This window comes from Mauremys mutica, chromosome 2 (genome assembly GCF_020497125.1).
Source record: "Mauremys mutica isolate MM-2020 ecotype Southern chromosome 2, ASM2049712v1, whole genome shotgun sequence".
In the NCBI taxonomy this organism is placed as follows: domain Eukaryota; kingdom Metazoa; phylum Chordata; order Testudines; family Geoemydidae; genus Mauremys; species Mauremys mutica.
Window position 1 is genome coordinate 23,309,447 of NC_059073.1, and position 22,528 is coordinate 23,331,974.

General features: G+C 45.6%; 1 long non-coding RNA gene across 1 annotated transcript in view; it reads left to right on the plus strand.

Moving 5' to 3' along the window:
* The window catches only part of LOC123362889, a 43,056-nt gene that overhangs the window by 19,108 nt on the left and 1,420 nt on the right, over positions 1-22,528 (plus strand). The window contains exon 2 of the long non-coding RNA XR_006576625.1: positions 9,400-9,524. This is a non-coding gene — a long non-coding RNA (uncharacterized LOC123362889). The remainder of the gene's footprint in view (positions 1-9,399; positions 9,525-22,528) is intronic.

Sequence of the window (22,528 nt, forward strand, 5' to 3'; positions counted from 1 at the left end):
ATATAAATGTAAAATACTCTGTTATTGTTTATTATTCCATGCATGGTAAGCACCCCTGGGATGTTCTCTTTGCTGTGCATTAGATGTAGTGTGTTATGATGCTGATATGCTACCCAGCATTGCACCTTGCTACAGCAAAAAGAGCTTCACACATGAAGAAATTAGATAAATAAGCCAGCTCTCCACGAGCCAAGCATTTTGCATTTCTTATATCTTGTAGTTTATGCTTCTTAAGGTGTCTGGAACTGACACTCTCATATTCAGTGAATGAAATTCCTCTGCTTTGTCTGTCTTCCTTCAGTCACTGCTGCTCAGTTCGACATGGATGAAAGTAGCCTGTGGTTCTAAATATTTGGGGTGTGCTAGCCTTGAAGCTCTGCTCTGAGAGTGACACTGATGAATTTTTGTTTCTTGCCACAGAAGGGACAAAGGAATGGCAGAGAAACAATATACATTTCAGTTTTAAAATGAAGTTATATGACGTTTTGGAAAACATCTCTGGAACACTTTGTTCTGTTTTGCCATCCCTGGCCTGTGCACATAGGTGAAGCAGTCAGTCTCTACTTCATACAGGTATGTGTTTCAGATGTGGTCTTGTCACATGACGATCCAGGCTTTCATCACTACTAGCCAAGCCCAGCGAGGTCCACCCAGGGCTCAGAGTGAAGGTGGTATGAAAGCTTCAGCTTGTTCAGCAGGCAGATGGCTACCTTTTAGGTCAAACATCCCATGAGATTAGAGTCTATCACATGCTGTGCTTTACAATGACTCTTTACCTCATTTCTAATCAGTTTCAAGTTCCTCGTTCTTATCTTTAAAGTCCTCAATGAAATATTGTTGAGAGAATCTGAGAGAAACCTGTCCACGGGGTTAAAAGACCATGGAGCAGAGTGTTCTGGGTGGGGTACATAAAAACATAAGAAAGGCCATACTGGGTCAGACCAAAGGTCCATCTAGCCCAGTATCCTATCTTCAACAGTAGCCAATGCCAGGTGCCCCAGAGGGAATGAACAGAACAGGTAATCATCAAGTGATCCATCCCCTGTTGCTCATTCTCGCTTCTGGCAAACAGAGGTTAGGGACACCATCACTGTTCATCCTGGCTAATAGCCATTGATGAACTTATCCTCCATGAACTTATCTAGTTCTTGGTTGAATGTTGGAATGGGTAATGTTGACTACAGAATATCCTGCCAGCAGGGAGCATGATGCACCTAACTCGTGGCACTTTTAGGGAGCAATGTGATACTCCTCTCTCCAGGCCTGATCCAAAGCCCATTGAAGTAATTGAAAAGATTCCCACTGACTCCAAATGGATCAGGCCCGCTGTGGGGCTTTTCAACCTGCTACTGTGAATGCAGCTGCTTGAAGCATTTATCTGGGAGACAAATAACAAGAGGGCTCCCACTTAATAAATGATTGTAAAACAGGGGAAGGGGGGTAGGGGTATGGTCCATTTGGATGGAAACTATAATTATGAGAGTGCCTAGAACTAAACGCAAAACTCACCTCTTTGATTCTGCTTTCCCTCAACACGTTACACACACACACACACACACACACACACACACACACACACAGACTTATAAAGGAATACAAAACCCACTGCTATTCAAGTTCTTTCTCCTGAAGGCTGAAAAGGAACACAGCTTATTTCTACCATCAATAATATAATAACCTGTGTTGTATGCAGTGTTGTTGTAGCTGTGTTGGTTACAGGATATTAGAGAGACAAGGTGAGTGAGGTCATATCTTTTATTGGGCCAACTTCTGTTGGTGAGAGAAGTAAGTTTTCAAGCTTACATAGAGGTCTTCAGGTCTGGGAAATGTATTCAGAGTGTCACAGCTGAACACAAAGTGCAACAGATTGTTTAGCATAAGTAGCTAGGACATATTTCAAAGGAACAACAAGGTGAAGTGATCTGTTAACACCTCTCCAATCACAAGGGGGTGGGGAATATGCCAACCTCTTCATGAGCCACCTTGAAGAAGAATTTCTGGACAAATACACCACAAAACCAGTGATGTACTTGAGACACATCTATGATATTTCATCCTCTGGATGGATGACCTTAATTCTGTCTTGGATTTCCACAACTTCAACAACCACCACCCATCCATTAAACTCTCTCTGGAACACTCCCACACTAGCATCAACTTCCTGGACACCACAGTCAGCTTCAACAGTGGAACCCTACAGACAACTATATACAAGAAACCCACAGATCACCACACCTACCTTCACAGATCCAGTAACACACCAAGAAATCTGTTATCTACAGCCAGTCACTCATACCACAGAATATGCTCTGAGGAGAAAGTCCAGGATATACACCTTAACATTTAAACTGCCTTCACCAAACAAGGACACTCCACCAGAGATGTAGATTGCATTGTGGAACAGACGACCCAAATACCCTAAGAGAACCTGCTTCAATTTAGGAATAAAACCGTCTCCAATTGCACACCCCTAGCTGTCACCTACCATCCAACACTGGAATCCATATGGGGTATCATCAAACAATTACAACCCACACTCAATGGGGACCACAGCCTGAAATAAATCTTTCCTGGCTCCCTCTTCTGGCCTTCAAACGTCCCCCCAACTGCTCCAAGTTTATCAGCAAAAGCAAGCTTCCCCTAGATCAGGACACAGCAACTCCTAGCAGCACCAGACGCTGCCAGAACAACAGATGCAAAACCTATAGACATATCTCCTCAGCTAGGATGAAAAACCCACACATAACACACCTTTCAAGATTCATGGGTCACACACATGCCTATCACAACATGTCATGTACCTCATCCAGTGCACTAAATTCCCCAATAAAACTATATAGGTGAAATGTATCACAACACTCTCGTATGAACTCACACAGGAAAATGACAAAAGACAAAAACACCATATCACCTGTGGGTGAACCCTTTTTAACAAGTATCAGAGGGGTAGCCGCGTTAGTCTGGATCTGTAAAAGCAGCAGAGTGTCCTGTGGCACCTTATAGACTAACAGACATATTGGAGCATGAGCTTTCATGGGTGAATACTCACTTCATCGGATAAAGCTATCACCCTGTATCTGACTTCTCAGTCCTCATCCTCAAAGGAAACCTGCACAACACCTTCAAAAATGTATAACGTTGCTAGCCACTAAAAATCATGGATTGAATAGACAATGAATTTATGGCTTATGACAATAATCTATAACCAGCTACTCTCATACCCCACCTCCCCACTCCCCATGACTGGAAAGCTTGTCTCTCTTGCCAACAGAAGCTGGTCCAATAAAAGATATTTCTTCACCCACCTTGTCTCTCTAATAATATAACAACATAGATATAATCTGTTTTATAACTGGCAGGGAAGGAATATGTGCAAAAATGAGGGAGTACAAAGAAGGGAGTGGTAGTCAAATATTACTCCTTCATGGTAGATTTTAATTCATATAGTCCAGCTTTGCTGTCTCTAGGAAATGTGTTGGATTTGGATTGGGAGGCTGGGAAGAGAGGTAGTCTATAAGAGCAGTCCATTATACGATCATTTTTGCAGATTATTTACTTGGGAAGCAAACTCTAATTAATAAAGAAATAGAAGCAAGTAGCAGAAAATATAACGTGGAGATGAGTGAATCCCCTCACATAAGCTACTTGTAAACAGAGTTGGAAAGATTTTTACTTAATACGGTTTTAAAAGTTGCAGCCTATTGATCTTCAAAAGCTTATCCCAGATGTAGTAAATAAGTAGGTACATCAGTTTTCACCCCTTCCAGCTGTTGGACCAGAGAGTGGTAATCATGTAGCATCTTAGTAAAATTAGTAGACTATGATAAAGACAATTTTTTCTTTCAGGAAGCTGATACATAGAAGCAGATTTGACCTTCCTTTATTTTTATGCCCAAGTCACTAAAAGTTTGCACGAATAGTAGGGAATGCCATTAATCCTTAGGGCCATGTGGGCTCAGCTGTGACACTTAGGCATAGCCCTGAGTCAATGTGGCACAGCCCTGTATTGGGGTTGTGAGGAGCTGGCCGGCCCCTGGAGCAGCTCATAAAGGAATTCTCCACAGAGAACAAAAAGAAGCATGCCTTTGTGTGGGCTTTGCAAGTGAGGCAGACTCTCTGCACCATCCCCATCCCCATCCGAGCAAAAAACACACTGACTTTTTTGGCATCCAGATGGATTAATTTAGTATCCATAGAGCTAGAAATTGGTATCCAGAAGCGGTGAGGTAGGCCTAGTTTAGGTGTGTGTTTTGAGTCAGCAAATAGGCCCAAGGTGTTTAGGATGCTGAAAGCATCTTGGTCAACCTGAGAAATGTTCTGGATGAGTGCAGTGTTTAACTGACAGGGTTATGAGCACTTTATCCGGATGTAACACATTTATTCCAGGCTATCTATCTAAGGTATTTATATGGCCCCCGTTACCTGAGGATCTGAGTGTCTCACTACCTGTGAGGTAGTGATAATCCCCATTTTACAGATGGGGAACTGAGGAACAGAGAGACTAAATGACTTACCCAAGATCACCCAGGAAGTCCAGGGAACAGAATTCAGGTCTCTTAAGGCTAGGCTAGTGCACCTAATCACTAGGCCAGCCTTCCTCTCTAAAGCGTACACCAAACAATTTTTTCCCCTCACTGCCAAAAGCTACATTTACTTTCATAACATTGAATACTCCAAACCTCTTTAAGATATATAAAACTACATGCAAGGTAAATCCCACCAGCCCTTTCCCAGAGTTGATTTTCATTTTGGATCATGCAACAGTGTTCCGGCAGAAACATCCGTAGGGACCTCATTACAATAGTGACAGCAAAATCCTCCCATCAGAGCCAGTCCAGGTATGGCAAATTATCTCAGTCTTAGTGTGAAAATGCTTGTTTTCCAGATGCATCTGTGCTCTAAAATATAGATTTGCAGTGCCTGAGCCCTTTCGTATCTGCATTGATAACACTTCTGAAAGAGGGTGTGCTTTGTCCAAAAAAAGAATGTTTTTACATCCATTCCACCTCTGTCACAAGTTCTGCTAAACTGAATATCCTGGGAGGTGCAGAATTCACTGTGACTCTTCATAGGTTCTTTTAGGATGTCCATAAAAGATGTACAATAGATAGTCCAGATGTGGTGCTACTAGAGCAACAGAATGATGTGCTAGATAGATAGATAGATAGATATGCATGTACAGCACACATCTGTAATGCAGAGCTCGTAAAGCAAACATAAACCCATATGGTGTATGATAAAAGGTAATTGAGAGGGAGGGGGTGGTGGATTAATGTTTCCTGGGAGTTTCCTCTGCTGCCCAATGAAGCAGAGTCCATTAGTACCCTATACTTTGGCCTGCCACAGCTTTGGCCTTCATGTTCCATAGCCTGATGTTTTAGAGTTGGTCTTGATAGGCACTCGGGAATCCAACTGGTTTTGTTGTATCAAAATAATCCATTGACTTCAGCGCCTGCTGGATAAGCCCCATAATGAGTGGAAAATATCAGTGATGAGCAAACCACAGAGGTGACAAAATGTCTCCTTCCAACCTTGAGCTCATTCAAAGCAGTCATTCTGTTACGCAGGAATAAATCACTCTGTTGTATTACTCCATTGCTGCCTGGCTTCTCAGAGCTCGTGGACCAGCAGAAATTGATATTCAGAGCTGAGTGTATTTTGGTCTTACTGTGAACATTACACTTGGGGCTCTTTTCTCCCACTGCAGGACATGTATAACTCCTCCCATTGAAGAATAGAAGTAATGCATGTCCTGCACTGGGAAAATCAGTCCCTCAGGAAATAACCACCACCTGAAACAGAATGAGCCCTGAACTTGAAAGGGAGGGGAGTATAACAGAATGTACACTAGCCCTTTAAAGAAATATATAAGCCAGACATGGTCCCAGGTGGCTGCCGTGCACAACCAAGGCATTGTGGGGGATATAGTCCAAAAGGAATGCTGGGAAATGTAGGCCAGTAACCATATGGCTGGCCTCAGGTGACTGCATGATTACATAATGCCAGCTTTTGACTCTGTTTAGAGAAGTCCAAGATAAAGGGAAGATCCTGAGTAATGCCTCTTCACTGAGGGAGCTAGCCCAGGCAGGACTGTGGTGAAAAGGGCCCATGCTGAGGCCTACAGAGAGGCAGAAGATAAGACAGGAACCCCAAGGAAGGGTAAAACACATAAAGGAAAATTACTGGGGCAACAAGATGAGGTCTGTTGTTAGATCCTGGCTTGTGCTTGTTCAGGGGTCGCAGGCTGGAACTTCCAAGATGGGTGGGATGAGGTCCCTACTCATTCCCTTGCATCAGCTTCACCTGAGGCAGACCAAAGAAGGTTAGCCAAGAATAGATATAGCCAAGAATAGGGTCAAAAGGGGACACTGGTGGCTCTGGTCAGCACTGCTGACCAGGCCGTTAAAAGTCTGGTCGGTGGTGCACTGGGGGCCCAGGGCTAAGGCAGGCTCCCTGCCTGCCCTAACTCCACGCAGCTCCCAGAAGCGACCACCAGGTCCCTGCGGCCCCGAGATGCATGGAACCATGACCAATGGGAGCTGCGTGAGTGGCGCCTGCGGACTCGAGGGCAGCGCGTGGAGCCTCCCTGGCCGCCCATGCATCTAAGGGCTGCAGGGACCTGGCGGCTGCTTCCCGAGAGCCTCAATAAGCGCCACCTGGACCCTGCACCCTGAACCCTCTCCTGCACCCCAACCCCCTGCCCCAGATTGGATTCCCCTCCCGCACCCAAACTCCCTCCCAGAGCCCGCACACACCCCAACACCCTGCCTCATCCCCCTCCTGTACCCCAAACCCCTCATACCCGGTCCCACCCCAGAGCCTACACCCCCAGCCAGAGCCCTCACCCCCTCCCCACACCCCAACCCTCTGCCCCAGTCAAGAGCCCTCTCCATCGACCCCTCATTTCTGCTCCTACGTGGAGCCTGCACCCCCCTCCCACACCCCAATGCCCTGCTCTAGCCTGGTGAAAGTGAGGGTACGTCTACACTACGGGACTATTCCGAATTTGCATAAACCGGTTTTGTAAAACAGATTTTATAAAATCGAGTGCGCGCGGCCACACTAAACACATTAAATCGGTGGTGTGCGTCCACGGTTCGAGGCTAGTGTCGATTTCTGGAGCGTTGCACTGTGGGTAGCTATTCCGTAGCTATCCCATAGTTCCCGCAGCCTCCCCCGCCCCTTGGAACTTCTGGGTTGAGATCCCAGTGCCTGATGGGGCAAAAATCATTGTCGCGGGTGGTTCTGGGTAAATGTCGTCAGTCACTCCTTCCTCTGGGAAAGCAATGGCAGACAAGCATTTCGCGGCTTTTTTCCCTGGATTGCCCTGGCAGATGCCATAGCATGGCAATCATTGAGCCTGTTTTGCCTTTTGTGACTGTCACCGTATGTGTAATAGATGCCGCTCACAGAGGCGATTCAGCAGCGCTACACAGAAGCATGCTTTTGCTTTTGCATGATAGCAGAGATGATTACTAGCCATACTGCACCATCTACCATACCATAAATTGGTAATAAGATGGTCATGGTTACCAGTCCTTTTGCACTGTGCCATTTGCTGCTGTCATAAGTGCCCCTGGCCGATCAGCCAGGGGCGCAAAAGCCAAATTGGGAATGACTCCCTGAGTCAATCCCTCCTTTTTGGTATCTAAAAATAGAATCAGTCCTGCCTAGAATATGGGCAAGTGTACTAGAGAACCACTGTATCATAGAGCCAGAAAGCACAGCTGCTCTGTGTCAGATCCCACAGAAATTATGAGCTGTATGCTATTCACAGGGGGTGCTCCTGCAACAACCCCACCTGTTGATTCCGTTCTTCCCCCAGCCTTCCTGGGCTACCATAGCATTGCACCCCCACTTGTGTGATGAATTAATAAAGAATGCAGGAATAAGACACAGTGACTTGTTAGTGAGAAATGAGTGGAAGGCAGCTTCCAGCTGCTATGATAGTCCAGACAGGACAGTAAGGAGTGTGGAGAAGAGGAGCCCAGCATCCCTCTGCTAGTCCAGGGGCAATTGAATCTTTTCTTTACACATGAAGGGTGGGGGCTGATGGAGCTCAGCCCCCTGTTGCTATTATGAGGATGGTTACCAGCCATACTGCACCATCTACAAGGAAAAATTAGGGCCAGGCGCCCTTGATTGACCTCACTGATGCTAGTCGGCATGGTTACCAGCCCTTTTGCACTGCCCCATGTGCCAATAGACTGATGACGAGAACGGGTATCAGTCGTATTGCACCATCAGCCACCCATGGCGGGGGGGGGGAGTGAGGATGTTAGTGTTGACGGCTGCAGCATCGCGTCTATCTGCAGCATTCAGTAAAGATAGGGTGACATGTAAAAGAGTCAAGAGAGGATTGTTTTCCCTTTCACTTCTGGGGGTGGATGGGGGGGTGCGTAAATTGCCGAGCTATGCCCTGACCCACCGCGGACACGGTGTCTGACCCTAGAAGCATTTGGAGCTCAGCCAAGAATGCAAATGCTTTTCGGAGACTGCAGGAACTGTGGGATAGCTTGAGTCCTCCAGTCCATGAGCGTCCATTTGATTCTTTGGCTTTCCGTTACGCTTGTCACGCAGCAGTGCGCTGAGCCCCTGCTATGGCGTCTGTCTGGAGATTTTAAAAAAATGATTTTGAATTTCGTCTTCTGTAACGGAGCGCTGATAGAACAGATTTGCCTGCCCTTACAGCGATCACGTCCGCATGGTCCATGCGGGAGCTCTTTCTTTATTTTGATTTTTAACTGCATCGCCACACGTGCTGATCGGAGCTCCATGCTGGGCAAACAGGAAATATTCAAAAGTTTGCGGGGCTTTTCCTGTCTACCTGGCCACTGCATCCGAGTTCAGATTGCTGTCCAGAGCGGTCAGTGGTGCACTGTGGGATACCGCCCGGAGGCCAATACCGTCGATCAGCGGCCACACTAACCCTAATCCGATATGGTAATACCGATACTAGCGCTACTCCTCTCGTTAGGGAGGAGTACAGAAACCGGTTTAAAGAGCCATTAAAATCGATATAAGGTGCCTCCTAGTGTGGACGGTTGTGGCGTTAAATCGGTTTTACGCTCCTAAAACCGATTTAAACGCCTAGTGTAGACCAGGCTTGAGTGAGGATGGTGGAGAGCTAGCGACGGCGGGAGGGGAGATGGAGCATGTGGGGGCGGGGGCCTCGGAGACGGGGCAGGGCAGGTGGCAGGCAGGGGTGTTCGGTTTTGTGCGATTAGAAAGTTGGCAACCCTAGCCAAGAACTTGTTTATCCCTGCATAACAGGGTAAGAGGCTATTTAGGTTTGGTAAGGCTGAAGGACTACGGCGCTCTGTATCAATGGGATGAAAGACTGTTGAACCCAAGTGATTCAAGGACCATTATGTGTTTATGTTTTGGTTTCCCTGGAAGAGGAAGACTTCTCCTTTGGCTCAAGAGTCAAAAGTACTTAAAAAAATCCAAATCAACCCTACCAGAAGAGGGAGTCAGCATACCAGAGGAGAAACTGAGTCACAGCCACACCTGATGCCAGAAAGGTAAGGAGGCCTACAACAGGGATAGACTCTAAACTGAGTATATTACTGTTATCTGGAAATATTGCTTCCACCTTCTGCACTGGGAGGAAAACTCTCAAGACTACCCCTTCCCTCCCAGGTTTCAAGGCCTGAGCTGCTACATAGCCACAACTATTTCTAGAGCACTAGCAAGAGCCACGCTTGTGTGAGTCTGTGGACCTGAGCTGGGAGGCTCACTCCTTATTGCAGTGTAGATGTGCCCTGTAAGAGAGAGAGAAAGGGATAAAAAGTCACTGTAGAGGCTATATTATCAAACCAAGGGAGTACACAACATTGAATATTCACCAAAAACCTTTTTTTTGCATAGTGTTTTCTCTGATGTTCATGTTCTTCACACAAGCCATCTTGGGCCCAAAACTGAGAACAAAGAGGCCCTGTACATCAGAATCATACATGGGACAGAATTGTTTTGAGTGTCCGAGAGTCCATTTATTTCTAGTTACACTTGTGTGAAAAAAAGTCAAGCTCTTTGTTATGCAAATTCAGCTGCCACAGTCTAATCTGCCTTTGTGTTCAAGGGGACTCCTCCACCACCAAATGTAATGAACATCTGTCAGTATACTGTGATTAATAAGCAAAGGTACGGTTGTAGAGGCATCTCTCTTGATTCCTGGCCAAATAGGCTAGTTAAGGCTTTGCCTAATAACCTTAGTTTAATTTGGCCAGTGTGCTTACTGACTGCATTAATTGTTACAGTCCTTCCTATCTGACATCTGTACCAGTTAATGCAAGACATCTGAAGTTGGATCTCTCCAAGGTGCAAACCCTGCAAGTTTGCAACAAATTTATAATCTACCTTTTCATGAGGAGTTCTTGAAAAATGTGGTGTCTTGCAAAACTCTTTTCCTTTAGTAATATATTGTGCAAGTAAAATCTGCTTTTGGAATGACATGGGGTAAAAAGCAAACAGCTTTGATCTTCCTCCACCTCAAACTTCATGAAAGGCAGTTAAACCAGGGCCTCCAGAGTACGAGCAACACACAACAAACCCATGAGAAACTCTCAGAAATATAATCCTTATCTTCTGGCTTCTCATCCTAGACTGATTTCTTTCTTTTCATGCTTCTTGAATTCAGGACTTCCCTTTGTGATAGAAAATAATTTCAGGCAGCATTTGTAGCTGAATTCCCTTTTAAAGAGACAGGCATCTGGCTATCTCCAGTCATTGTGCAAACACTTTTTCATTATTTCGCTGGGAACTCAGCTGCAGAAACATTTAACAGATAGTATTTGGGGAAAAAATATACTCCTTTACTACTACCTGTACAGAGTGCAGTCACAGTACTGATTTTGGGGGTAGGGGCTGGGGGAGGGGAGGCCTCTAGATATTTCCAAATGCCGTCGAAGGATAATTACTAGGGTGACTGGATAGCAACTGTGAAAAAACATGACAGGAGGTGGGGGGGTAATAGGCGCCTATATAAGAAAAAGTCCCAAAAAACGGGACTGTCCCTTTAAAAATGGGACATCTGGTCACCCTAATAACTACCCAATATCTATCTACGTGTGAGTGGGGGTGTGTGTGTGAGAGAGAGAGATGCACATAAAAATCCCCAAAATTACCATAGTAATTAAAAACCCATTGAAGATGCAGTAAATATATCATAAATTCCAATTCATATTGCAACATGAAACATTTATATACAGCTTATAACTTGGTACACATTAAGAAATATAACAACCCACAGGAGTCTGGTAAGGTTAAAACCTGATAGCAAAACATGACTATTAAGCTAGGTGTATTACGATGTTATGAAAACATTTGAAAACATTTGAAAACTGATGTGAATGTGCTCTCTAAACTGATGTGCTCTCTAAAAGTGTTATATAGCAGGTGAGCATTAACTAGATCTAATCATGCTTGGATAATTTGGAGATAATTGTAAATTTGGGAGACCAATGGGTGTAGTTTTTGCTCTTGGACAGAGAGGCGTTTGGAAAGAGCATTTTTATATTGTTTCCCTGCTTTGGGTTGCCACAGTTACAGAGCTAGCTGCATCTCAGTCCTTCTGGAGGTTTGAGTGTACCCCCTCAATGCCCAGGCGTCCTGCCTTCATCTCTCCAGGGATGTAATTCTGCAATTCTCCCACTCTTAGACCAGGCCCCATGCTACAGTGCACTGTGTATCAGCCTGTGCTTACCCAGCAGGTCGGACTGGGTTCAGCACCCGAGATCCTTTGCATTGGGAGTCTGTGATCAGCTGTGTATACAGTGATCAAACATCCTTTTGAAAACAACGGAGTATTATTATTTTTAATGGTAGGAACAAACCATCAAAGGCACAAATGGAGCTAAGATTCAAACTGACATTTGCACCTCTGAAAACCTCCCTCATAATCACTACAACACTCAAGCCTCTTGCTACATAAACATCAGATAACTATAAACTTTTGGTTACTGCTAACCTGGCCTGGATTTGGATCAGCAATCTAGATTTTGGCAATAGCAAATTCCATCTAATTCCCTGAGTGCAAATACAAATGGGTAGAAAATAGAGATCATCAATTAGTAGTTTCATTTGTTTTCCATTGTTCAAAGAGTAGGGTAAGAGCTTCACAGAACAACTAAACTACATATGGACACAGTACGTAATAGAATCCAGTGCAATTATTTGTTATAAAAAGTCAATAAGGAAACAAAGATCAATACGGAAAGACTACGAAGTCTTCAGTTAAATGGATTCAGACTGATGTGTCAATAAGCTGGTCTTACCATGAGGCAACCGTCTCAGGTGTCAGACTGGGTGGGGGGCACCAATAGGACCCAGAGTGTAGAAAGTTGTGTCTGCTGCTGGTGCATGAGTATTCTCTCTGCTCTAGATGCACAGAGATGGTGGAGTGCTGTGCTGGGGGAAGGAGGGCACAAGAGACATAACAGGCAGGCAGGAGAAAAGGTGAGAGGGAATAACAGAAAGCAGCAGGAGCTGCAGGGAGAGAGAGGAGGAGGAGCCTCTTATGTACCTCTCTAGCACTCCCAGGAGCCTAGACTGATTAACACCAGCTTCTCAGGGAGCTTCCTGTTTCCTGCTGCTTCCCTGAACCCACTTGGGGAGAACAGGCAGGCAACTGAAGTAGTAGGAGCCAGTTAGGCTCTTAAGATGCTGATATCTTCCCTCACTCAGGCCCTGCTACCAGCCTGCTTATTTGTTCCCTTCAACTGGGTGTTGAGAGCCACTATATCTGAGAGTTCATTCATTGAACTTGGTGGTCAGTGATGCAGCATCAGCTTCTAGTGAGGCTGCTGAATTTTTTAATGTAATTCAAAGCATCTATGTATTTTCTCTGCATCAACTCATCGATGGCAAATTTTGAAGCAACATCTGGGAACATCCTCTCTGACACTGAAACCACTGAGTGCCACATGATGGGAAAGTCGAGTGGAGGCGATAAAGCCTATCAAACACCAAATTGGGAAGATAGATGATGCCATAGTTGCCATTATGGAGGATAATGCTATGACAGGAACTGTTCATGGGAGAACAGTGGCAGAAGGAAATGGAATCACCAGAAATATACATAACTTCAAATTTCTGTGTGGCTTAGTGTTGTGGCATGACATACTGTTTGAAATAAATGCTGTAAGCAAGAGACTCCAAGGTGTTGACCTTGATATATCTGGAGCAATGGAAGAACTGGACAAAGCAAAGTCACACCTACAGTCTTACTGGTCAGATGAGGGATTTCAAAATGTTCTGAAAAGTGCACAGAAGTTGGAAGAGGAACTTCACACTGAAGATATTTTCCCACCCATTCAAGAATACAAGAGTCACCGAAGAAGACATTTTGATTACGAGGCATGGGATAATCCCATAAGAGACCCCAAACAACAATTCATAGTTGAATTCTTTAACCGGGTGCTAGATTGTGCAATACAGTCAGTTGAGAACGTTGCATGCAGCTCAGGGAACACAGCAGTATATTTGGGATGTTGTATGATATTCCAAAACTCCTCACTATACTTGAAGAAGAGCTACACCAGCAATGCAGGGCACTAGAGACAGTGTTGCCATGTGCGATATTGATGCGAGTGATTTAGGTGATGAACTGAAACCCTTTCAAGATACACTTCAGCAGGATCAACTCCAAAGGCTGTTGTGGAATATATGTGCACAAATAAGATGACCGCCCTCTTTCCAAATGTTTTTGTTGCTCTGCGCATGCTTCTAACACTTCCTGTAACAGTTGCCAGTGGAGAATGCAGTTTCTCCAAGCTGAAGTTAATAAAAACACATCTACGCTCCACAATGACACAGGAGAGGCTGGTTGGCCTTGCAACCATCTCAATAGAGCATGAGGTGGACCTTCAGGAAGCAGTTCAAATCTTTGCAACCAAGAAGGCACAGAAAGCACCACTTTGATTATTCAAACAGATAAAAATGCCAGTGTTAACTATGCAGACAAGAAAAGTTACATTTGCTGTTCATGTGTTTGAAAGTTAAGTGTTACTTAAAATTTTTGAACAAGGCATTTTAAGTTGTTAGTTCTCCTTTTATTGGGGTAGGTAGCAGAGTAGTATCATGAGAGGAGTAGAACTGGAAGAAGGCAGAATTGAGACCTTTCAAAGTTTTGGCCCAAGCGAGGGGGAATGGGGGCATCATTTGAGCTTCCCGCAGAGGATTCAGGGGGCCTGCGGCAAAGCGGGGGAGCTGCGGTGCTTGTACTCCGCCGGCAGCGGTCTGGGTCTTCGGTGGCGGGGAGCTCCCTTCAGTCTCTCTGTGTCATCGGCAGCACTGAAAGGCCCCCTGCCACCGAAATGCCGCCGAAGACCCAGACCACCATCGGGCCAGGGCTCACGGGGCCCGGGGCCTCGGGCAAATTGCCCCACTTGCCCTCCCCCCCGGGCAGCCCTGACCTCAGGTGCCAAAATGTTGTGGGCCGGCCCTGCAATAAGTCTTCCCAATATTTCATGAAATGTATTTTTAAGAGGAAAAATAAACAATATAGTACTGCCTGTAAAAATGGACCTCCTGCACAATAATTAGAACCATCTGTTTCATTAGCTAAGCCTAGGACCAAATTACACAACTGAATTAGGCCCTCTGGAATTAGTTCAATTAAATCCCCGCAAAACTAAGTCCTTGAAGATAGATAATCTGGCAACAGTAAGTCCTTAATTGTTCTACAGCAGTGACTATATTTGGTTCTTCTTTAAGGTAGAAAGAGATATGTTGCAAATAAGGAATCTTTTTTAGCCCAATCATCTTCATTAAAAATTCAGTCCTACACTCAGTTTTGCTGGCTAGGACACCACCTTTTGAGTTCTAATTTGAGAAAATTCTGCTCTGAGGTGATTTAAGTGTTTTATCTTCTAATTTAGTTCTGATAGGACAAGTCCTGGAACATGTTCATATGTTGGCCCTAATATAGTTGGGATAGATTGTACCTTAGGCAAAGTTCTGAACAAAATGTGGTGTGTAAGCTGCACATCGTGTCAGCGGCTGCTCTGGGAGGCATTGGTACCAGAAGAGTGTCTGAAGTACAAATTCTTTCCTCTTTTTCCCCCGCATTGTTCTTGGGCAAGGAGGGTGGGAGGCTAAGTGGGGCTCTCACTTCCTCTTCCTTCTCTGCATGATTATTAAAGGCTAGACTGTGACTTACTGATGGCTCTTTCACAATGCTAGGTATTTTCAAATCTGTATGACCTTTTTTTAATAAGTGGTTCATTCAGTCATAGAATTGTAGAATATCAGGGTTGGAAGGGACCTCAGGCGGTCATCTAGTCCAACCCACTGCTCAAAGCAGGACCAATCCCCAAAGACTACTTAGGTCAATAGAAGTCCTTCTGTTAATTCAGTGGGTTATAGATTGGACGCAAACTAATGAAAACTATCTACAAATATTACTAGGAAGTTTCATTTGGTCTCATCTGCTTTAGAGGCACCTGCTGTCTTGCCAGCGATGATATATTTTCCCACTTAAAAGGATAGTTCAGTGTCAGGCAGAGTCTTCAATTGCTGTCTGCAACTTAAGGCTTTTAGTTCTTGCCTTGTTTTCCATGAAGTCTCTCTACATGCCAAATAGAAAAACAACAACCATCTTACAGTAAGATGAAGCTAAGGTTAAAAGTACATAATTGAAAGATAAAAAGGCATTACAGAGATGTTGGAACTATCCCAAAACATTAGCAACTCAGGAAATTCTAAATTAAGGTTACACTTAAAAGACCCAAATATGTTAGGATATGAAAATGCACAAATAGGGAACTCAAACTACCTTAACTCTGCTCTTTCATGACATTTTAGACCTGTAAGACTAGGGGATTTTAGTGTGTTTGATGCAACTGACTTTTAAAGACACATTAAGCTTTTTATATTTCCCCACTCCATGGTGAGCTAAGGTGGTTTAAGTGCCTTCACTGTGTATTTTCATAGCTTAATGTGTTTAGACTTCTTTAAATTGTAACCTGCTCTCTGAATTTATGTTTAACATCCCTGTCTGGCAATGAGATCTGCTTCTGTGCTTAGCCCCATTGACTTCAGGCAGACACAGGGATCCCTCCTAACAAAGAATATTGTAGGATGTGGCCTTTGTCTGAAGGCTCTCCAGAGAAGTGGCTTTCAGATGGGGTAAATGTCAATGAAGCCATGACCACTTTCATTGGGGTAGCACTTTAGCTGGTCCATGTTCTTAGTAGTAATGAGAGAGAACAATGTGTCTGCTGTGAGGTAGGCTGCTTATGAATGTGAAATGGCAGTTGCCAACATAGCAGAGAATAGGGCCTATTTAATTTTAATGGTACAGCAGACGGGAAACCAATCAAACAGGTGCAAGGCACAAACACCACACTTACCTTTTGTTTGCGACCGAGTACACTACATAGTGGTTGTCTCTAACTAGAAAGTTAAGCAAACGTGATTCAAGACCCAGTATCAGAGCTGCATCTTGGAGACTTTGATTTTCAGCACCTCAGTGACATGCAAAACTGTGTTCAGTGAAACTTTTGATGAAAACTGAACTGCAGCACTCAAGGGCGAGGCGGGGCGGGGACTGCGAGGCCTTGTCAGACAGACAATGGTACCCTTGAAGTGCGAGAAGCAGGATTCTGAAATGTGTCAAGAGGGCTCTGCAGATGCTTTCAAATATTTCCTAGTCTGTAGGTGATAGGAAAGTTCAAACTTCTCCTAGTAAAAACAGCAAAATACCAAGGATCCTGAAAGACAAAGCCAGCTAATATGAAGGGAGACCGGTGGCCTTAGGGCAAAGCTTACACCTTTGAGGCTGCTGGGGGTTTTAACATGAGATTCATTAGGAGCAGAATTGTGTCCATAGTGCTTGCTCAGGCTGACCCAACCATAGCACTGCTGAGATACTTGGGTTGCCCCTGGTAACTCAGATGTATTGATCTAATTGAGTAAAATGTATATGGCTGTGAATCTTTTAATATCCTTCTGATCAAAACCTCTAGCACAGAATAACTGTTACCTCGAGCTATATTTCCTCTTTGAACAAGGAGTGTTAATGGCTTTATAAAGATGAAATAAAACAATTCATTTAGTGTTTTGATGTTATTCAGCATTTGCTCAAACTCCTTGATGTAGAAATAAAAGATTTACATAATTATGACCCCCCCCCAAAGGGTTAAGACAGCAAAAAGAAAAATAAAAGAGAACATTAAAGATTCTCTTCCTTAATCAGTATTCTTTTATCTGCCACCACACTGGATTATATGTATCTGTGGAGAATTACAGGAATGTATAGTGATTCTTGCATATTACTGGGTCTACTTCTGAATTCCTCAGGCACACCAGGAATTAAAGCAGGCGGCAGTTCTTTTTAACTCTCTGCTTTTCATTCTGACCACGAAGAGAACAGAAACAGGTTAATGGTGGGGAAAGGTTCTCTAATTTTCCACTGACCCTTTGTGTATCTGTTTTAAAAGATTTGCCAGTGGGAGATCACTGAAGTTAAATAAATAGTTTAAAAGCCATTTCTTGTAAGCTACCCATTTTAAACAAAACATCATTAATGTGCTGACCCAAGCCAATTACTGCATTTTACTCTTTCACGGCTAATATGGCAGGCTTTTAATGCCAACTGAAAATGAGCATTAATATTGGATTATCAAAGTATTTGTAACACAACTTCAGGAGTCTTTCAAATATGGCATCATTATAATTTATATAAAACAGATACGTGCATTAAGGGCCAGACTGTGATACCTTTACTCACATTAGGTATGGAAGAGATGACCTCTTGAGGTCCCTTCCAGCTCTACATTTCTATGACTATTTTCCTCTACAAATAGCTCCCATGGAAGTCAAATTGTGACGTAAGCAAGGGGCCCTAATGTAATATATTAATAATATGTTTAGTATTTAGGATACACTTCTCAAGAGTGGCAAACCATGATCTCAAATGAGTGCTGATAAAAACTAACACCATGTTACCCCACCATAAATTCTGTAGTTGTCATGTTACAGAAACTGTTTTAGCAACATTAACTCTTCTGTAAAGATTTTGTTAAAAATGTTATTGGGATTTGCATCCGTTGGCTTCTAAAGTCAGGTGTATTCGTTATCATCACAATTCAGGGCATGCCCGTGAATCTGAATCATTCTTTTATCCAGTTTGGGCCTCTGGTTTGTTCCTCATGTAATAAGTGATCAGCAGACAAAGGCTTTCTTCGCAGGGCACAGCTTCAAAAGGATGGGTCCGGAGGTGAGAAGTTTGCTTCCTCCCAAGTATTTCCCGGGAATCCCACTTAATTTCTTTTGTCTGGCACATTAGTTCAAAGAGGACTCTGAAGCTCCTAACATTTCCCAAGGTTTACGTTAGTCAGATCTCCTCCCTAGAGACACTACATATAATCCCACCAGTAATAAAAAAAATGCATTTTTAATACAATGAGCTCCTAAGATACTTAAACTTAATTCAATAAGATTTGCCCAGTGTATTGCTGGAAATTGCCATATCTGTCTCAACCACTACTAAACTTTCAACATTGCATTCTTAAAATTTGAAAAGTTTGGCCTAGGTGTCCAAAGTGACCACTGATTTTTGGGGTGCCTCAACTTTTCGGTGTCTCTAGTTGGATATCTTATAGGGGCAGAATTTTTAGAAAGTACTGAGCATCCATCCCCTGAAAATTGGGCCCTTTCAAGGTGTCTCAATCGGGGAACAAACAAGGTGGTGCTTAATGAATGCAGACGGTCCCCTCCTCCCCTACCCATAACTCTCCCTGCCTGCCCCTACTGCTTAATCCCCTCTTCTGCTCCTGCCTCCTTGAGCCCTAATCGTCCCTCCTGCCCTACATGTATCTTCTCCCATCTCCCCTACTTGTTGCCCCCCCGCCTTCTCCCCCTGCCTCCTCCCCCACTTCTAATGCCCTGTTCACCCACTCCACAGCACCCCTTCTACCCACCACTCCCCTTACACTTCCTTCTGCCTTTTGCCCTTGCCCCCACCTACAGTTCCTACATCCCTGCCTCTCCCTAGTCCTCTGAATCCACCTAACACCGTCTAGACCCCTCCTACACTCCTGCCTCCCCCTGAATCTAACACTTCCTCTGCCTGCCTAGCCCTGCCTCTGCCCCCGTCTCTGTCCCTCCTTTCACTCTGACTCCCCCCACCCGACCCACAGACTCCTCGTCCCCTGGGTCTACTGTGGTGACAGCTCCTGTTCTCTGCCTCTTTCCCCCCTTGTATGTTGTTCCCCAGACCCCAACCCTCCAGCTTGCCCTGGATCCCCCAATCCCTGACCCATTTTCCCATCTCTTTCCCCAGCATGCTGCTAGAGGAGGAGCAGGCAGGATGGGACCGAGCAGGCTTGAGCTAATCTCTGCAGAGTACAGGCGCCGATTTTCTATTTTCCTCTGGGATGCTCAATCCCCGCTCCACCCCAGGCCCCACTCTTACCGCCCTGCCTCTTCCAGGCCCCTGCTCCACCTGTGCTCCATTTATTCCCACCCCCGTCCCGCCTCTTCCCGCCCTGTTATGCCCCTCCCTGGGTAGGAGGCACTGAGGGGAGAGGGAGGAGCTGATCAGTGTGGCCATTGATGGGTGCTGAACACCCACTATTTTTTCCCTTGGGTGCTCCAGCCACCGAGTCGGCGCCTATGCTGCAGAGCAACTGGCCAGGGCACTGGGCAGAGTCTCTTGCTTCCTGCCGTGATGAACGGGCTTCTTCACACTGGGGCGTCGGAGCTTGGTTTCTGCCAGTGAAGCACCAAACCCAGACAGGAGGACCTGGTGTGGACCTCACCCCAACAGAGCAGTAGCACTAGGGATCTGATCGCTTTGGTGGCCTCCCCCTCTCTCCAAGGCCCATCCCTTCACTGCAACCTGATTATCCCTCCACCCCCATAGGGTGGTGGCACCTGCCTCTGCTGCTGGCCATGCAGGGAGAAGTAAGGGATCCAAAACTGGGCCCCCCAGTGCCTTTGAATGTCAAAAATGGTATAGCCCCTAAAAATAGTATGGATCCTCTCCTGCTTCTCCTGTAATTTGAGCACTGATCTCAAGTTGAGCACTAGTCCCTTTTGAAAATCTTGGTCTTATTTTTACTTGAGGTATCTAAATATAGATTTATCCTGATTTGTTCCCCGAGGTGATAAGCATACAAAACTGAGCTGCTTAGTAGCTCTGAAAATCAGGCTACTTCTAGTTTGAAAATTTTGGCCTTTGACTTCAATTGGCTAACTTCTTTAAAGAACCTAAAATAGCTTTCCTAGACTTAAAAATGCCACAGCTCTAATTTGCAATGGTATAAATGACTCCTGCAGAGCCATGAGCTACTGGACTTTGAAGCTGTAAGACTTTAATTTATAGAAAGTCTGTTATTGGTAGAGGAGCTGAATCTTATCTGACGTGAGCCTCTGGGTAGGGTAATTTGGAAGCAAGTTCTGTATTTGTGGGGAGAAGGAGACAACATTTTAGTAGCAGGCTGGCTACATGAAGTTGCCCAAATTTTGAAATATTTGCAGAGAGAGAGCAGAAAATGGTACATCTTATTCATCACAAGGCTCTTCTATTTATTACATGCTTTCTCTATCAAATAGATACTATATCTCAATGTACTTGATATATTTACTACATATAGTCTCACACGTTTATATTTAAAATAACTTGTTGAAAATGCTAGTATACATTTCTGTTTGCAGTGGCGTTGTAGCTGTGTTGGTCCCAGGGTATTAGAGAGACAAGGTGGGTGAGGTAATGTCTTTTATTGGACCAATTCCCGTTGATGAATGAGACAAGTTTTTGAGCTACACAGAGTTGGGCCAATGAAAGATATTACCTCACCCACTTGTCTCTCTAGTACATCTGTCTATGATTGTTCTACATGTAGAACAGACACTTGGCCAGTTCATTTACAGACAATAAACCTGTGTAGTTCTTTTTTTAAAAGATGTGGGGAATTAATACAGGGTGTACTGTAAGATTTGCATAATATAGCATCACAGTTTCAGGGTAACTAACATGTATCCCCTCCGTTCTGTGGTCCACTCCAGGAATATCCAGTCAGGTCTTAGGCCTCCAGTCATCACAAGAGTGAGCAAGGACCCTTGTCTGTCTGGGCGGTTTAAGGCTGCACGGCTGCCTGCTTTACACTGTGATATTCCCATGGTGGCGGATGAAGGTTTCCCTGGGGGAGACTAGTTCCCTGTCCTGCCTCTTCCACCCTCAGCCCTACCCACACTCGACCCCTGCCCCACCTTAGGCCTCGACACTGGTCAGGCCCCCACTCCTGCCACTGCATCCGTCCTCACCCCGCCCAGGGTGAGACCCTCCCACCTGCCACTCGCTGCGTCCCTCCTCATCCCCCTGCCACGAGCCCCCCCACCTGCTGTTCACCGCATTCCTCCTCACTACCCTGCCAGCCCCCAGCTGCCTGCCATGAGACCCGCGCGCGCCACTCTCCTCCTCACTCCCCTGCCAGATCCACCCCTCCCTGCCCACAGCAAGACCCCCGCCAGCCCCCGCATCCCTCCTCACACACACCTCGCCCACCGCTGGCCTCCTCACTCCCCTGCCAGACTCCCCGACCTGCAGCAAGACCCCCGCGCCCGCCCGCCACTTTCCTCCTACCCAGCCACCAAACTCCTCCTACCCACAGCAAGAACCCCGCACACCTGCCGCTCGCCTCCTCACTTCCCCGCCTGCCATGGGACCCCCTCTGCTGGCTCGCTGCTCGCTACTTGCCTCAGCACCCCCGCGCCTGCTTGCTACTTGCCGCCTCACTCCACCAGACCCCCCCTGCACACCGCGAGCCTCCCCCCTGCTGGCCTGCCACTCCCTTCCTCACCCCCATGCCTGCCCGCCACTCACCTCCTCACTCCCTCATCAGACCCCCTACCCACAAAGGAGGGCCACAGTGAGCAGCAGGACCTCCGGATTGTGGGGGGGGTGGAGTGGAGGAAAACTTACCAGGCAGGTAGCAGCAGCAGCAGCAGGTGGTGGGGGCCTCGGGGAACGGGTGGAGCAAGGAGGGGAAGAGGCAGGGCTCCCATGGCCCAGGTGTCTGGCAATGGGCCTATTATACCCCCTGCCCATGGATATTCCTGACAAGCCACCCTGCCTAAAGGACAGTGACTGTGCTTTGCTTTCTCACAGAGGGCTATGAAGCAGTTGCAAGTTACCACACAGCTCTTTCTAAGCATGCACCTATATTCTTAAAGTACAAGCATTACAGAGAAAACATAACAATAAAAGTTCCTATATCATGCTAATAGCTTCCCATCGGTGTTATGGTGCCCTTGTAAGCCAATGTCTTTCCAACTCGTTTGCAGGGGTTGGTGCCCTTGGACAGAAGGTCCTGTCTATTTTCTGGATCGGAAAGGAGGCCCCAAGTCAATTTAAATGCAGAATTTTTATATCAAAACCTGTGTCTATTGGTCTCTGGAAATCCCAGTTTGAATCAGTATATGCAAGCAATTCTCTGGAGGTGTGACAGTCCGATCCACCTTAATCACACACACACTCTCTCTGTCTCTCTCTCTCTCGCTCTCGTTCCTGGAAGAGCCGTGG